The 16,190-nt window shown below is 42.3% G+C and overlaps 1 long non-coding RNA gene across 1 annotated transcript; it reads left to right on the forward strand.

Moving 5' to 3' along the window:
- Positions 1 to 1,314: 1,314 nt before the first annotated feature.
- LOC120409057 lies at positions 1,315 to 3,307 on the forward strand. The gene is made up of 4 exons (XR_005601188.1): positions 1,315 to 1,420; positions 2,121 to 2,252; positions 2,359 to 2,437; positions 3,176 to 3,307. It is a non-coding gene; the product is annotated as an uncharacterized LOC120409057 (long non-coding RNA).
- Positions 3,308 to 16,190: the final 12,883 nt, after the last annotated feature.

Here is a 16,190-nt window from a genome sequence, read left to right on the forward strand (position 1 = left end):
GGGTTCAGAAAAGAATAGGTAAGTTCATGGAGGATAGGTCCATCAGTAACTATTAGCCAAGATGGTCAGCAACCCAACTCCATGCTCTGGGTATCCCTAAACCTGTGACTGCCAGAAGCTGGGACTGGATGACAGAGGATGGATTACTCAGTTATTGCCCTGTTCTATTCATTCCTTCGGAAGCATCTGGCGCTGGCCACATCGGAAGAGAGGATACTGGGCTAGATGGACCATTGGTCTGACCCAGTATTGGCATTCTTATGTTCTTAACTTCTCTCTACAAATTCCACACAGCTAAGTAGCTGCCTGGAAATTTGCCTGGGTCTAGGCAGGAAGGAGGAGAAAAAAAATTACAAGATTGTATTTTTTTTTTATTTGTTGCTGTTGTCTTGACTTCTGGGTGTGGTGGGCTCTCTCTGAGCTTTGCCTTATGTACTTGTAGAAACAATGTACATATTCTCTGGGCAAAGGTTGCTTTTTTCCATTTCACCGCAGTGTCACAGTTATAGATTTGTTTTGCAAAGAGTGTGGGTATTTGGCAGTTTAGGTACATAAACTGGGTGGGGTCACTGTAGATGGACTTTTTCTGCATGAAGCTCTCTGTGGGCTCATAATGAGTTCTCTTTTAGCAAGCAGCTGAGCAATGGGACTGTTATTCTGAATAGGATTTTAGTTTATGGGCCCTGTAGCCATTAGAGCATCCATTTCCTCTGCCTTGCCCCCAAAAGATTTTTAGGCTTGCTAAATATCTGGTGACCAAAAACCCCACACACAAAAAAAAACCAACAACCCCCGCCCCAATCCTACTCAAACCAAAACTGAAGACTTGGCAATGGGAAACTCAGAAAGACACAGACAGGCTCAGGTACAAAGAATTCTTGCAAGCTTATGTCTGACCATGAAAGAAGCAAAGAAATCCCACACTCCACCATAGCATCAAACACTAACTCACACCACACTGAACTATTTTTGATCTTGAATCACCTGGCTAGTCCAACATGCCTCCACTCCCAGAACACAGCACCTCTTGCAGGGAAGAACTATTTGATAATTTCTCTAAGAATACCATCCATGTCCAAGAAGGATTCCCAGGGTACCAGCACCCATAACATCGAGTCAGGTCCAAAAATACAATACCTTCCTATAACAGAGTGTTGCTAACAGCTTCAAACTGGGCTGAGTGGAAGCCTACACTGTAGTTACTTAAAACTTCCAGGGCACTGGGTGTGGTTGAGGAAGAAGGGAGCATTTACACCTGTTGCTAGTCTGACAAATTACTGAGGTTATTAGCTCATCAGGTGGAGAACCCAGGAAGAAAAGAAAGGCAGGTTAAAAGGCTAACCCAGGGAACAGAAGGGTGCTCTTAATTACTGCTGCTAGATGGCTAGAACTTAAGAATGAGACAAACAATACACATGTGGTGAGTGGAATTTTGTGCTGCTGAATTCACTGGAAAGGTTTATCAAACATGGTTTTCCTGGAGGGGAAGCAGGATTAATTCACAAAAAAATGGAAAGGTGAATGCACATGTAACTAACCCCATCCACCTCCAGACACCACAGTGAGCAGTGGGATTGAACCCCGGACCTTCAGCACCAAAAGGTCTTTAACCGCTGAGCTAAAGAACTCCATTAGCTATGAAAAAGTAACAGGCTGTATAGTTGCAGGAGCCATAGACTAGCAGGAGACGACATGATTGCATGCACTATACCACTGTATTATAGGCAGAAATGAAGTCTGGCTTGAGGCCTCTGAAAATTTGGCCCACTGGGATTAATTACATACAGTATTAGAACTTTTGTTTCCTTTTAACTACAGAATAATATGAAAAAATGGAGACTTTTAAAGTCATCTATAGCACTTTATAACAAGATACCAAAAAACCCCTCTTCTGTCTTAATGTTAGTATTAAAACATGGCTGAATGGTTAGTTCAGTTTACAAATCTGAGAATACTGCAGTTAGGAAAAACATACAAGAATATATACATTACAAGAATATAGACATTAAATTGTTATATTATACCTTATGTTACATGGAGAGTCTCTTAAGTGAGAAAAGACCAGCTATAGAGCCAAGAAACTCTACACTATAATGGTGCTAGTTCTCATTTTCTTTCAGTATAACCTCATTTATCTGCAATGCTGCAGGAAACAAAAATTATTGGACAAATGGGTTTGGATAATCAGAAGAAATCCTGTGGAAGTGATTCATGCAAAGACTGGAACAGAAGGGAGTTTCACATTTTAAAAGGTCCAGATAAGTGGGGGTTTGCTGTGTTACCTACTTAGGTTTTATTTTAATTAGTACATGAATTATTGTTCTCAATTTCCTATTCAAGTATCATTATCTTTTGTAGGTCATCAAAACGGAAATCATGCACATTTACAGCAGGTTTGCAATATAAGCAAAGAATGAAAAAAAGACACTGGGGCAAGGTTATGTATAACAGTTTTTCTGAAAGTTGTCTAAACTATTCTCTTACTCACAACACCTTCTAGCGGGACTTGATTAAAAAAAAAGACTTCCAGCCACAAGAAACCATTCTGTTGAATCAAGAAGGTCTGTTGCACAGTGAATCAAAATAATCAAGAAATCTAGGCTGCACTTCAATGATTTATATCATAAGCAGAGACAAAAATGCTATTCAATTTTATTTTATGGCAGTGTAAAAGCAAAAGGAGACAATGCAATGGGTATTTCTATGTTTGCTCCAGCTGAATATGTACAGTATCTTTCACACATACACAAAATACCCTGAGCCAACTTTCTACTGCCGATTTGAAAAAGCAGGTCCATGCAAATATCTACCATTCATACCACTAAAACATGAAACACACCAAGGGTTAATTCTTCCAAGTGTTCCAAATAGTGTAGCTTCATTCAAGTCATGCTTGTTTACACTGACTGAGGATCTGACCCAGGACTTACAGAAGTATTTTAAATAAGGGGCTTTTGCCCAGAGAGATTAAATAGAGTCTTAATAACATGGGGCCTGATTCTAGTCTCAGAAGAGTAAATCAGGGGTAACAAGTGATTTGAACAGCTAAACTGATGTAAAGTAAGTTCAGACTCAGGTCACCTGATTATGCTGCATTGTTATTGTTCTGATTGCTGTTGTCAAATTGATAATTTTGGGGTTTGTACTTAGTTCCCTCTCTTCATTTAATTTACAGGTTCCAGTTGGGTTCATCTTCCTCCACTCCAAGGTCCTCGATAGCCGTTCTTTGTCCTCACTGTTCTTAACTTTCCCATTTCACTATTCCACTGAAATTACATTAGGAGTGCCTGTGTTGCTAACTCATTCCCCTGGGAGAAGGCCAGAAGATGGATTGCTCTCATTGAAGTGCCATGGGAAAAGGGGAATTTTAGAACAGAACTTGACACATTACATAGTTCAAACAATATGTCAGGGGTGGCGGGGGTGGGGGAAGCAAAAAGACATGTAATAACACAATACCCACTGCCTGCTTCCACCCACTGAAAACAGGAAAATACAGTATCAGACTTTACTGGAAATGACCCCATCTATATATTTTTATTAATTATTTGTATTGCAGTAGCAATGAGAGTTCACTACCTCGTTTTTTGAAGACTTGTTTAAAAGACAAGTTCCCTCCCTATGCAGTCCTCTCGGCTGGAATCCCCTAGTCCTGCTTCCATTGCCACAAAATGATCAGTTCTTGCTTGAATGCAGGGAGTCTTCCCTTAGCTTCTCTCGGTTTTTGACAAGGGCTGATGTATAGGCAGACGAGTTACCTTGCCCTGCTTCTCTAGAAGAGGAGACTGGATCACCCAATAAAAAACTGAGGGTGTCCAGTGAAAATTAGTGAAGGCAAACAGGATGCCTCCTTCACTGTGCACCTTGTTAGCTGCACTGCTCTCAAGTTTCACAAGAGAGCAGCTCTCTTCTGCAGACCTTCTGGAGCATGCCGATTATGCTACTTCAGTGGTTGCACATTACAAAATTAAAATTTTTTATTCTCTTTAAAAAGTGGGAAATTCCAGCAAAAACACCCTGATAAGTAAATGTTAAATGTCACATAGCATAGGGACAGTCAACTTGAAATCTAGCCAATGTTTAAAATTGTGTTAAAAGATGCTTCAAGTACTATACCTACCCAGAGAGCTTTAGCCCACTTTAGTGGTTTTACACTCATCTCTTCCTATCTTAAAAATGTTTTCTCCCCTTATTGCTGTATGAAAGACCCACACAAACAACTACTGTACATGGGGAAGGGGGGTACAGTATAGACAAAATGATGTCAAATGCTTAAAACAAAAATGGGGAAATAGAAGATATATTTTCTCTGGTCTTTCAGATAGGATGTTTCTTATAACAATAGCAGAAATTCAGAGATAAGTGTGATTTTTAAGTTGATGGCCTCCTTCTACACACTCAGAATTGAGGAAATGACAAAATTAATAAGCAAGGCCCTACTTAACTTGCGATATTGTAGAATTGCAGATTCCACAATATTAGGCTTCCACTGCAATTGTGTCAGCCAGGCAGCTGACAGCAGGAACTCAGCCCTCAGCCTCACGCATGGCTGATGGCAGGAGCGGGTTTTCTGAATTACCGCAAAGGTCCATTACTACTTTTCCACAATTCAAGGTAAATTGAGGGATGATTTAACAGACCACTTCATCTGGAATGGTTCCTTAGAATACGCGTTAACTACTTATGCTAAACAATCTGTTCCACCTTGTATGTAGCTGTGACACAGAGTACCTTTTCCAGACCTGAGGAAGAGCTCTGTATAGCTGGAAAGCTTGTCTCTCTCACCCACAGAAGCTGCTCCAATAAGATATATTACCTCACCCACTTTGTGTCTCAGACAAAAACGTCTTTTTAAAAGATTAAGGGATGATGTATGAAGTTTAGTCTGTGAGTTGCAGACAATGAATAACAGACTGTGGATACTATACTATACTGACAGTTTGCAAAGGGCCTGACTCAGCAAAAATAGGTTGGGTTTCTGCATTGATGGGCCATGTTTTAATTGCTCACTCAATACTGAGTAACTCAAAAGCCATGTGGGGGGGGCAGGCTGTGTAAGTTGAAAGAGACCCTAACCAATGTCTCCTACCCTGGGTGCGTGGAAGGCAATATACAAAGTAGGAGTAGAAGCACAACTATGAACATGCTCAGGGGTCTGTTAGGAGCAGGTGGCTGCTTAAAGACATCTACCTTCCTTCCCTCCTCTAGCAACCTCTACCTGCACCTAAAAAAAGCCACCAATGGAGCTGCAGGCTCAGGAAGCTGCCCACTTACTCAAGCTCCTCTTCTATTCAGCTTTGCTATCCTGGCCTGTGAGAGAATACAGGCTGCGCAGCATGATGGAACCACTGGCAGATCCCCACCATAAACACATGCTCTGACTAGCACAGAGATCTCAGGGGAGTGAAAGGCCACCGAACAACAATAAAAAAAACCTCATTCACACTAGAAAGAAAGGGAGGGAAAGAGGAGCACATGAAGGAGAAACAGGAGATGAAACCACCATGGATGAGAAGGAGGGAGAGAAAAGGGGCAGAAAATAGTAGAGATGGTGCCATGTGTGCTGGAGCGTGGTGTGAGGGGACATGGGGAAGAGATCTGTTAATAGGAACCAGGGAAGGGGCTTCAGCAAACCAAAGGTTCAGAACCACAGCCCTAAGGTCACTTCCCTCATCACTTCAAGTGGGCTCCTCCATAAGCCTCAAGCAAACAATCATCATCTAGTTATCTTCTATGAATACATATCTGATGCACCCGCAATGATGTGCAGTGGGATAAAGTTGTGAGGGCCACAGAGTTGGGATCACGGCGTTGCTCATGAGTGAAATAGTCTCTCACACACCATTTGTGGTCTTTTGATTAACCATTTGTTTTAAAGTTTTTCCTTGTAAGTAGTTTTCAGATTCAGAAAAGCTTTCAATAAGCATTCTGGCTAAGGGTAAACTATTAACACATTCCTCTTAGAGGCAATAATAGGGGTAAATGTTTGCCTGGCTCATTTATTAGAAAAACATGAAAAAGTAACCAAGGACTCTTTAGTGAGTTTCTCTTTATAAAAGCTAGATTCAGTAATGATTCTATCTGGCTTCCATGCACAATAACACATCCAAGGCAGCCCATATCACCAAGGATTAGGAGGTTTATAGAACGTAAGTGGTTTCCATTGTGTGCAGAGAGTGGACCAGATCCTTGGCCCCATGCTGCCTGCTTTGTTGAACTGCTCCACTCAGACGAACCAGCTGGAAATCCAGCAAACCTATCTATCTGAGGATTCCCCTAGCCTGACTGAGGGAATTCCAGGGTGGTGTAGAGCCATTTTATCTATGCTACCAGCCCCTCCCAACAGATGGTGTAAAGTGTGTACCCACGGAATAGTGGGCGTGTCCTGTGCTCCCTGGATGCTTCCTTGAAGCTGTTGGCTGCTAAGCATAACTAAGAGGAGCCCCAAGGCTGCTGTAAGTTACTAAACTACAAGAACTGGACCAAGAAATGGGGAACAGCAAAGGTAGCTTAAAGCTCCTCCTCCCTCAACTGCACTGAGCTTATCTCAGCTGCAGCTCAGGATGTAGCCTGAGAAGTGTTTTTACAGATTGACTTGTAAAATCCCAAAGGAACTGATTCTGCTCACATTGAAGCCAATGGGAGTTTTGTCATTGACCTGGGAGCAGGAACAGGTCCACAGTGGAGACAAAGAAAGAAGTAGCCAGAGTCATTCATTTATTGCCTGATCAAACGGTCCAAACTCCTCCAACTTGTCAATGAACTCTTCCTACTTTTCCTCCATTCAGCCTACTGTACTCCAATCATTTGGAAGTAGTAATTTGCTAAATAATAAGTCTAAAATTAGAGACACTGTATATGCATGATAAAGCAGAACCTATGCAACAGAAGAATGCATCTCGCCAGTATTTTCCCATTCCAGAGATGGATTCTGTAGTAGCCCCTATACAAGAAACTCTGCCTACAGTAAAAATACTTTTATCCTCTCCAGAGGATGCAGCTTTAATATTTCTTGTTTTTCCAAAATATTAGCCACAGTAGCTCATTTTGCAAATATACCTCATCATACTCAGTTAATTCATCATTTTTGTTGGACTCATTAATCTCCACCTCCGGTTTCACAGATAAACCACATTTAATGGTGGTGTTAAGTAACATGCAGCAAACCAGGAATATCTTACATATTTCAGAAGGGCAACATAGCAATGTCCCACCACATTTATCCAGCATTTACATCTCATTTTCAAAATGTTCTTTCAATTACCGATCTAGGTGAATTTAAACTATCAATTTATTTCAGAGGGGTGAAGTGGGACTGAGAAGATGGAATTATTGCTTAGTTTTTCAGATTTGTTTGACAGTTTTATATTTGGATTTTAAGTCCCATTAATAGGACTTTCCTCAGGTGAAACCCCAAATGTCATCAAGGTATTTGGCCTCTAAACATTGCTTTTAGCTTTCAGATCCCAGCTGGGTTGTTTTCTGGCCAGGCAGTGGCAAATCTAGGCCCCCTTGTTCTGAGAAGTGAGATGTGTTATATTTACCTCTCCTCAAAGCTAATGCTTGGGTTAACTTAGCTAAATGAGTATTGATTCCCATCTTATATATCAGAGGTATCAAACATCCAGCCCACAGGGTGCATCTAGTGCACATGACAATTTTAAAGTTGTCTGCATGGCATGTTCATGTTCTACGGAGTATCAGTTTAAAATTTTTTTTAAAGTGCACATAAAAAGCACTAGCAAAGTCGGTACAAACTAAAATTTCATACAGACAATGACTTGTTTATACTGCTCTATATACACTTTACGCTGACTTATTTTATAATTATATGGTAAAAATGAGAAAGTAAGCAATTTTTCAGTAATAGTGTGCTGTGACATTTACATTTTTAGGTCTGATTTTGTAAGCAACTAGTTTTTAAGTGAGGTGAAACTTGGGAGTACGCAAGACAAATCAGACTCCTGGAAAGGGTACAGAAGTTTGGAAAGGCTGAGAGCCACTGATCTAGTTCATAAGGCCTAGCTAAATATTTTTGCCTTTTCTAGGGAAAGAGTGGTTTCTTCACTGAGAACTTCTCTCTACCTTGGGAAAGTTTTTCTGGTCTTTCAGCATTTCAGCACCGTCTTCACAGCCACAACCTTAAGTCATGTTCAAGAGACTGATACCTTGCGCATACTCATGGAATCTGTATCTAGGAAAAATTTCTGTCCTAGGCATTTATAACTCACCAATCACATCTACTTCTTATTTATCAAAATAAGTTTTCAGTGGCTTGGAAGCCTGGTTGCTGATAATCCATGTAGTGTAGATTCTCTGCCTTCTTCCAACTATCCTCAAAAATAAGTAGCTGCGCTTTTTCTTGTTCAAACTTGGCTCCATAGGGAACAGTCAAGTTGGATGATTTTTTTCCATGTTTCTGGAAGGCCACCAGATTCTCAGACCAGTGTGTAGGAGAGCCAAAAATATCCATTGTCGTGTAGGGCTGCATCTACACGAGCAAACCTCATTGCTGCAATTCACTGCCTGTGAAGCTGCAACAGTGGCTGAAGCAGTGGAAAGCTGTGTGGAGATGACAGGAACTGGATGTTCTTATCTATCCTTAATTATACACAGCCTGACAGTAAATGTTTGTAGTGTTATGTCTTTTTAAAATCACACTAATGGTCATAATCGGCCTTTGTGTAAACAAGCATAACTCCTATTGATTTCAGATAGGAGATGCACCTACAGACTGGTCCAATGATGGCAGGCCAGACTGATCTCTGTTACACTGGTGTAAATTCAGAGTAATTCCATCAAACTCACTGGAGATACTATGGATTTACACCAGCATCATGGAGACCAAATTCTGCTTCTTTGTATGCACTAGGAAAAAAGAGTCATGTTGACAAAGGGGGTCAACCTTTAGGCTGAGTCTTCAGCCTAAAAGAGCATATGTTGTTATTAGACCTCTATTTCCAACAGGTCCTTCTATTCCAACCACCACCACCACCACCTGTCCAAAATTCACGGTCTTTCTGCAGCACTGGGTGCTTCACAAGGCATAGTGTGAATAAACTCATGAGCTTAATACAAACTAGACACCAAGACTAGACACCATTCTTTTTCACTGCCTAGGCTATACCTGCAAAGGTTCTGTAGAAAGCAAGAACCGATGAAACCTCTATCCTTATCATTTCAACTAGGAGCCAGATCGTTTTTCCAAAACTAAACAAGCACTTTATGCAGAATGGTTGAGATTCCTGCTCATGAGCATGATTGTCTACTTCCTTTCACCTTGTGCAGTCATTTACACATGAGAAAAATAAGTGCAAAGGGGGGTATAGAAAACAACCACATTGAGTAGGTTGCATTTTACACTCTTTGCAGATGTATAAAAAAAAAGACTTCAAGATGCAAAGCAGCGGAGAATCATCAGGCCATATACTTGTTATAACAAACACAGAGCAGGTATCATTTGTTGAAAATAACCTTGGGAACTACAGAAAAATCAAGTAGATCTCTACAGCAGCAAGGAAGCTTTCCTTAGCCTTCTTTTGAATCTGAGGCCTGGTCTATACTGGGGGGGGAGGGATCGATCTAAGTTACACAACTTCAGCTATGTGAATAACTTAGCTGAAGTCCACGTACTTAGATCGACTTACCATGCTTTCTTCACCGCAGTGAGTCGACTGCTGCTGCTCCCCCATCGCCTGCGCCTCTCACGGCGGTGGAGTACAGGAGTTGACAGGAGAGCGCTAGTCTAGACATGATAAATTGACCCCTGCTGGATCGATCGCTGCCTGCCGATCCAGCGGGTAGTGTAGACATACCCCCAGACATGAACAAAGCAAAACTTCCTGATGTGTCTTCATACTTTAATGCTTGCAAGGTGCAACCAAGTGATAAAACAGGGGCAAAAAATGTTAGTTTGTTTGCACTGATGTTCTGTTCAATAAGCTAATTACTCTTGGTTCTATGCAACATGCTCAGAAAAAAAATAATCAGAGAAATTAATTTAATTTAGTGTTTCCCTGGGAGACTTTTTTTTTAAGCACTAAAGATATACTTAGCATGTAGGTTTGACACAGACATCACTCTCTAATCCCTTTGATGCTGAGTGTAAATGTAAACACCTGAGCTTTATGCATTTTTTATGGGAATTTCAAAAGTGCCTATGTGTTTTGGGAGCTCAAGCACCATCAAAACTCAATAGAACTCATACTCCTAAATAGCTTAGGTACTTTTTGAAAATCTCCCCCTTTGGGATTTTAGGGCTATCATTGTGTAGCGCTAGACAGTGCAATCTGTACTGAATCCAGAGTAAAGATGGTGTTGGTTGGAAACCCCAGAAAAGCACAATGCCTCCTGTTACACTGAGGGCAGGGACGTAACTTGCAATGCTGCTTGATAGGTGAAGTATACTAACCCCGTGCTGTGGCAGAGACCCAGCCCAGTTACTCCCCACTCCTCCTTGCCTGGTTGTTTGCAGGGGAGGAGCATTTCTGTTGTGCCCCTGCCAGGGGCGGTGCAACCATTTAGGCGACCTAGACGGTCGCCTAGGGCGCTAGGATTTGGGGGGCGGCATTTTCTTCGGCTGCGACCACAGCGGCCAGATCTCCGGCCACCCCAGTTGCCGCTGGCATTTAGGCAGAGGGAGCTGCGGCAGGGGAGAGCGGGGAGGGCCGCCTGCAGCACGTGGGGTGGGGGAGCGGCACGCAGGGGAACTCCCCGTCCCAGCTCACCCCTGCCCCACCTCCTCCCCGAGCACGCCGTGGCTGCTTCACTTCTCCCGCCTCCCAGGCTTGTGGCGCCTAAGCTGATTGGCGCCGCAAGCCTGGGAGGCGGGAGAAGTGAAGCACCGATGGCGTGCTCGGGGTGGAGGCAGAGCAGGGGTGAGCTGGGGCAGGGGGGTGCCTCAGGGCAGAGGGTGGGGAGCTGCCATGGGGGGGGCGCCTCAGGGCAGGGGCTCAGGAATGGGGGAGGGCGCAAGGTGGAAGTTTCGCCTAGGGCGCAAAACATCCTTGCACCGGCCCTGGCCCCTGCACTCACCCAAGCCCCCAGAACTGTAATATAGATAGCTCTAGTTTGGCCACACAGTGGAGGAATATGGAGTCTTTACTCAGTGCTGTGCCCATGGGTGGCCACACAGGGCTAAGGTACAATCTGGCTCTTGATGCTTCATGTAGCACCTTTCACTGGTACCAGGATGCTAAGGAGAGTGCAAGTGACTAGAAAAGGTAACAATATGGCTCAACAACAGCTGCATTACGCAGGCCTCCAGCAGGTTAAACAGAGACAAAACTAAGAAAGAATCCATTTAAAATAAAGCAACTGAGTCAATAGTGCAAAGATCAAAAGAAAGGGGAGCCCAGATGGGAACAGAGCAACAGGGCCAAGATTCCAAAGAATCAAATAGAATAACTAAAGAAGCAGGATACAGTCAGTGTGAACAAAATCCTTTCAATATGGAGGGTAGCAATATAAAAGACCTTACTTTAGGAGGAATGAGGAAGGATCAACTAAATGAATTTTTTTCCACAGAAAGTGTCCGCTTTCCATGAAAAAACCAAAACCGATGATTTTTTTGTGTAAAAAGAAGAGACATTGCATGTAGGTTTAACACATGCCTAGTATCTTGTTGCCAAAAACTGAATTAATTTTTGCTTTTCCAATAAAACATCAACATTTTCCTCTAAAAACCACCAAACAGGTTCCAACCAGCTGTGCCTTAAATGTCAAAGGAAAACTCTAAGCTGAATACATGACTTTGGGGACAGCCAGTGCTGATGCCTAGGTAAAAGAGCAGTACTGGGAACAGTAGGACCAGAAACTACAAGCAGATGAGCAGAGAAATTCTGGAGAGATTGTAAGCAGAATGGGAAACAAGCAGGAAGAGCAGCCAAAACAAAACAAAAACAAAACCACAACCCCCCACCCCCCGAAAAAAATACCATTACAATTATTAAGCTGAGATTGAGAGAGAGGGAGCACGAGTGCACACAGACCAGGAGGTTTTTGTAGAAAGTGTCAAAGAGTCAGGTTTTGGATGGTTCAGAAAAGCAATTTGCAACTGAACATCTAAAATTTGAAAACGGAGTCTTGAATATTTGGCCAGTCAACCACTCTAACCGGCTCAGTTTACTTGATGCTTTATAATCCTAAAGTAGTGAGTAGTACATTTTTTTTTCCAATCAGACTTTGCCAGGACAAGATCATCAGGACAGAAAAATTTCTTTGGCCCACTGAAGAACTGTTCAGTAAAATAAATACACTGTTAAAAGACATTGCATCAAAATCTAAAATCCTCACTTTTCTTGCAAGGGGCTTATATACTTTGCAGTACTTTTAAAATAGTTATTTAAGAAAATTGTTCTACTGGACAAGTGCCAGCCCTTGTGTTCTTAGTAATAAATCATTTCAGCTCATTTCACCTCTAACCTTTGATCTTGTCTCAGGTACCACCAGAAGATGGCAGAGTAAGCCAAGGCAGCTGTAAATGTTGCATTGTATTTTTATAGTACCTGGAGTTAATTTAAATGTATTCCTGTGATTCTCTTAGAATAATAGAATATCAGGGTTGGAAGGGACTTCAAGAGGTCATCTAGTCCAACCCCCTGCTCAAAGCAGGACCAATCCCCAACTAAATCATCCCAGCCAGGGCTTTGTCAAGCCTGACCACCTCCCTAGGTAACCCATTCCAGTGCTTCACCTCCCTCCTAGTAAAATAGTTTTTCCTAATATCCAACCTAAACCTCCCCCACTGCAACTTGAGACCATTACTCCTTGTTCTGTCATCTGGTACCACTGAGAACAGTCTAGATCCATCCTCTTTCGAACCCCCTTTCAGGTAGTTGAAAGCAGCTATCAAATCCCCCCTCATTCTTCTCTTCTGCAGACTAAACAATCCCAGTTCCCTCAGCCTCTCCTCATAAGTCATGTGCTCCAGCCCCCTAATCATTTTTGTTGCCCTCCGCTGGACTCTTTCCAATTTTTCCATATCCTTCTTGTAGCGTGGGGCCCAAAACTGGACACAGTACTCCAGAAGAGGCCTCATCAATGTCGAATAGAGGGGAATGATCACGTCCCTCGATCTGCTGGCAATGCCCCTATTTATATAGCCCAAAATGCCATTAGCCTTCTTGGCAACAAGGGCACACTGCTGACTCATAGCCAGCTTCTCGTCCACTGTAACCCCTAGGTCTTTTTCTGCAGAACTGCTGCCTAGCCATTCGGTCTCTAGTCTGCAAGAGTGAATGGGATTCTTCCATCCTAAGTGCAGGACTCTGCACTTGTCCTTGTTGAAAACACCTGGTAGACTAAATATGGTGCTGGAAAAGGCGGCAGGCACACCTAGCTTCAGAGGCCAGTTAGCTAAAACATAATGACGCTCCCTCCTAACAATTTTTCCTTTTCTCCAAAAGGAGCCTTAGCTTCTCCCCTCACCCCCAGTCACAGCTTAACTGAGGCTCGAGAGACCAGGATCAGGTACAGTACAAGGTACATAGTCTATACTGTTAGATTGGTTTTGCAGTCTCCAGGTTTTGCTCTTTTCTTTCAACTTTTCTCATCTCTGGAGCACTAACTACGCTTCTGAGGGAGGAAGGAAGGATGGTCTTGTAGCTCAGGCACTGCAATAGGACTCTGGAGATGTAATTGGAGTTCCTGCTGTGCCACAGACTTCCTGCATGACCTTGGGCAAGTCATTTAGGGCCAGATTTTCAAACATATTTAGACTCCTAAATATGCAGATAGGTGCCTAGTGGAATTTTCAAAGGCTCCTAAGGAGGAAATCAAAGGGAATTAGGCACTGAATTTTGCTTAGGCACTTATGACAAGCCCACTAGGCCCCTTCTGCATCTTTAGGAGCTTAAGCCCCTTTGAAAATCTGGCCCTTAATCTCTCCAAGTCTCAGTTCCCCATCTGTGAAAACAGGGATAATAATCCCTTGTGTATTTAAAATTTAAGCTCTTTGGGCAGGGCCGCTCTCTCACTAGGCGTTTGCACAGCACATGGAACAATGGAGCTCCAAAGTTGGTTGCTAACTGTAATACAAATAAATAGTAATAATACTGACTGACAAAGGGAGCTGTCTTTCTAAAGGGTATGTCCCATTAATATGAAACTCCATTTAGGAAAGTGTGTTAGATGCCGGTGGAAGAAAGAAAATGGGAGGTCAGGGAGAAAGAGAAAAGGAGCTCTGGGAGCAAAGGCAGTGAAAATGGAGATTACACCAGAGAAACATGGTGAGGGAAAAGTTCACAGGTAAAGAAAAAAAAAGGAGGGAGAGATTATGGCAAAAGAGGCTAAGAAGCTAGATATTATGCATAGGGGAATTGAAAAGAAACAGAAGTAAAACAAGATTTAGGGTGGATGACAGAAAGTGGACTGAGAAGAAAGGAAGAAAAGAAATTCCAGTGGGCCTGATACCAGGACTCTGATGCGCTTTTACACAATATGTAAAACAAACCACTCACCCCCAGCAAGGATTTCCATTGTCAGCAAAATTGTTTCCAGAGCTAAGACTGAAATGCCAATTCAGGTCTGTGAGTGGACAAGTCAAGATGCTCTGTGAGACAGGTAGGACAGATTCAACCCATCAAAGGCACAAAAGTAAATCTGAGAGCCAGGAATGAACAGTTGGGCCCCCAGTTGGCTGCTGCTGTGCAGAAACTGAAGCATAAGTAGCCAAAAAAAGACATGTTTAAGATATAACTCAACAAAAATAAGAAACAGATCTTTTGACAGCAGACACGTTAACAAATCAAGTTCAGGGAATGAGAAACAGCCATGCTTTAGGAGGTACATGTACTGTAAGCACATTTGTAGAGGTTTGATATGCTAACTTACAGAAGAGGCTGACGTTCCATCTATTTCAGTTTGCAAATTTGACTTACTCCTGTGAACACTTTCACACTGAGCTTTTTATTAATATATAGCACACAGTAGCATGCATATATTCAGATGCTTTCCAGTCTTCTTTACCATAGGGCACCCTTATTCACCGGGAGGACGAGGAGTATTATAGTCCTCAAACAGTCTCATTAATTTCAGTGGGACTGCTCAAGGGCTAATGCACCACTCTTTGGGCCAGATTGTGAAACCCTCACTCATGCCAAGTACTAGTACCTTATACCACACATAGCCCCACTGACATCAATAAGACTACTTATGGTGTAGTGTATTAGCTCCTGAGAGTGGGAATATCAATCTAGGCCTTAACAAAAAAATCAGTTCTCTTACATATATAAAGCACAGCGACAACTGAGATATAACAAAATACATTCTAAAGCAGATCAAAAAGCTCTGGGTGGGACTTTCAAAAGAAAGTAAGTGCTTTAGGAGCACAAGTCCCATTCAAATGTAATGGTGCTCCAAATTCACTTAGGCAGTTTTGAACATCTCCCCTTGAATCACTAGAGAATAATGATAGCAGCCCTAGTCTTTTGTTTGTTTGTCTCTTGTCTTTATTTAAATGCACCCAAACTCCTGAGCTAATCAGTTCAAAAGTTATGTAAGTGTCCTGGCCTGGTTAACAGGACTGAAATCAACTCTCACTTCATGGGATATAAAGCATTTTATGGATTATCACCCATCTTTGTTGGGATTCTTCCTGTTTCCTTATATTAGAAGACATTTAGAAATAACACTAACACTACTTGTATATAGTACTTGCCATCTCAAAGGCCTTTATGAGTGAAGGTGTGTGCCGCTGCCCCTATTTTACAGATGGGGTAATTGAAACGGAGAAGCTCAGCTGCGCAGGAGACAGAGCTTTCCCCAGGGGGCTGGTGCGGGGCTGTGGAATGAGCAGCAAGAGTTATGGAAACCAGAAGGGCAATTTGATATTGGATTTAGAATAAAGATGAGTAAGTAATTTATTCAACCAATGTCTTTTTCTGTTTGGGAAGTGTTTGCTAACAGGTCACAAGTCATCTGATGTATTTGTTCTATTTTATTTCATTGCCCTGGTATCTCATTGTTTGAAATGATTTCATCACAATTTCCCCCCTCCCCCCAAATGAATTTTTTGCAACAGTTCATTGGGAGAATTTGTTTTTCAAACTCCAAAATCCAGGCCATTTTATTTAATTATGTAATTCACATGGCATAGTTTTTGAATAGGTGCCTTATGTGACTAACCAACACAGCACAAATTTTAAACATTACAGTCAAATATACAACTGGATGTTTGTTTTCAGATACTC

Source organism: Mauremys reevesii, linkage group 1 (genome assembly GCF_016161935.1).
Source record: "Mauremys reevesii isolate NIE-2019 linkage group 1, ASM1616193v1, whole genome shotgun sequence".
Classification (NCBI taxonomy): domain Eukaryota; kingdom Metazoa; phylum Chordata; order Testudines; family Geoemydidae; genus Mauremys; species Mauremys reevesii.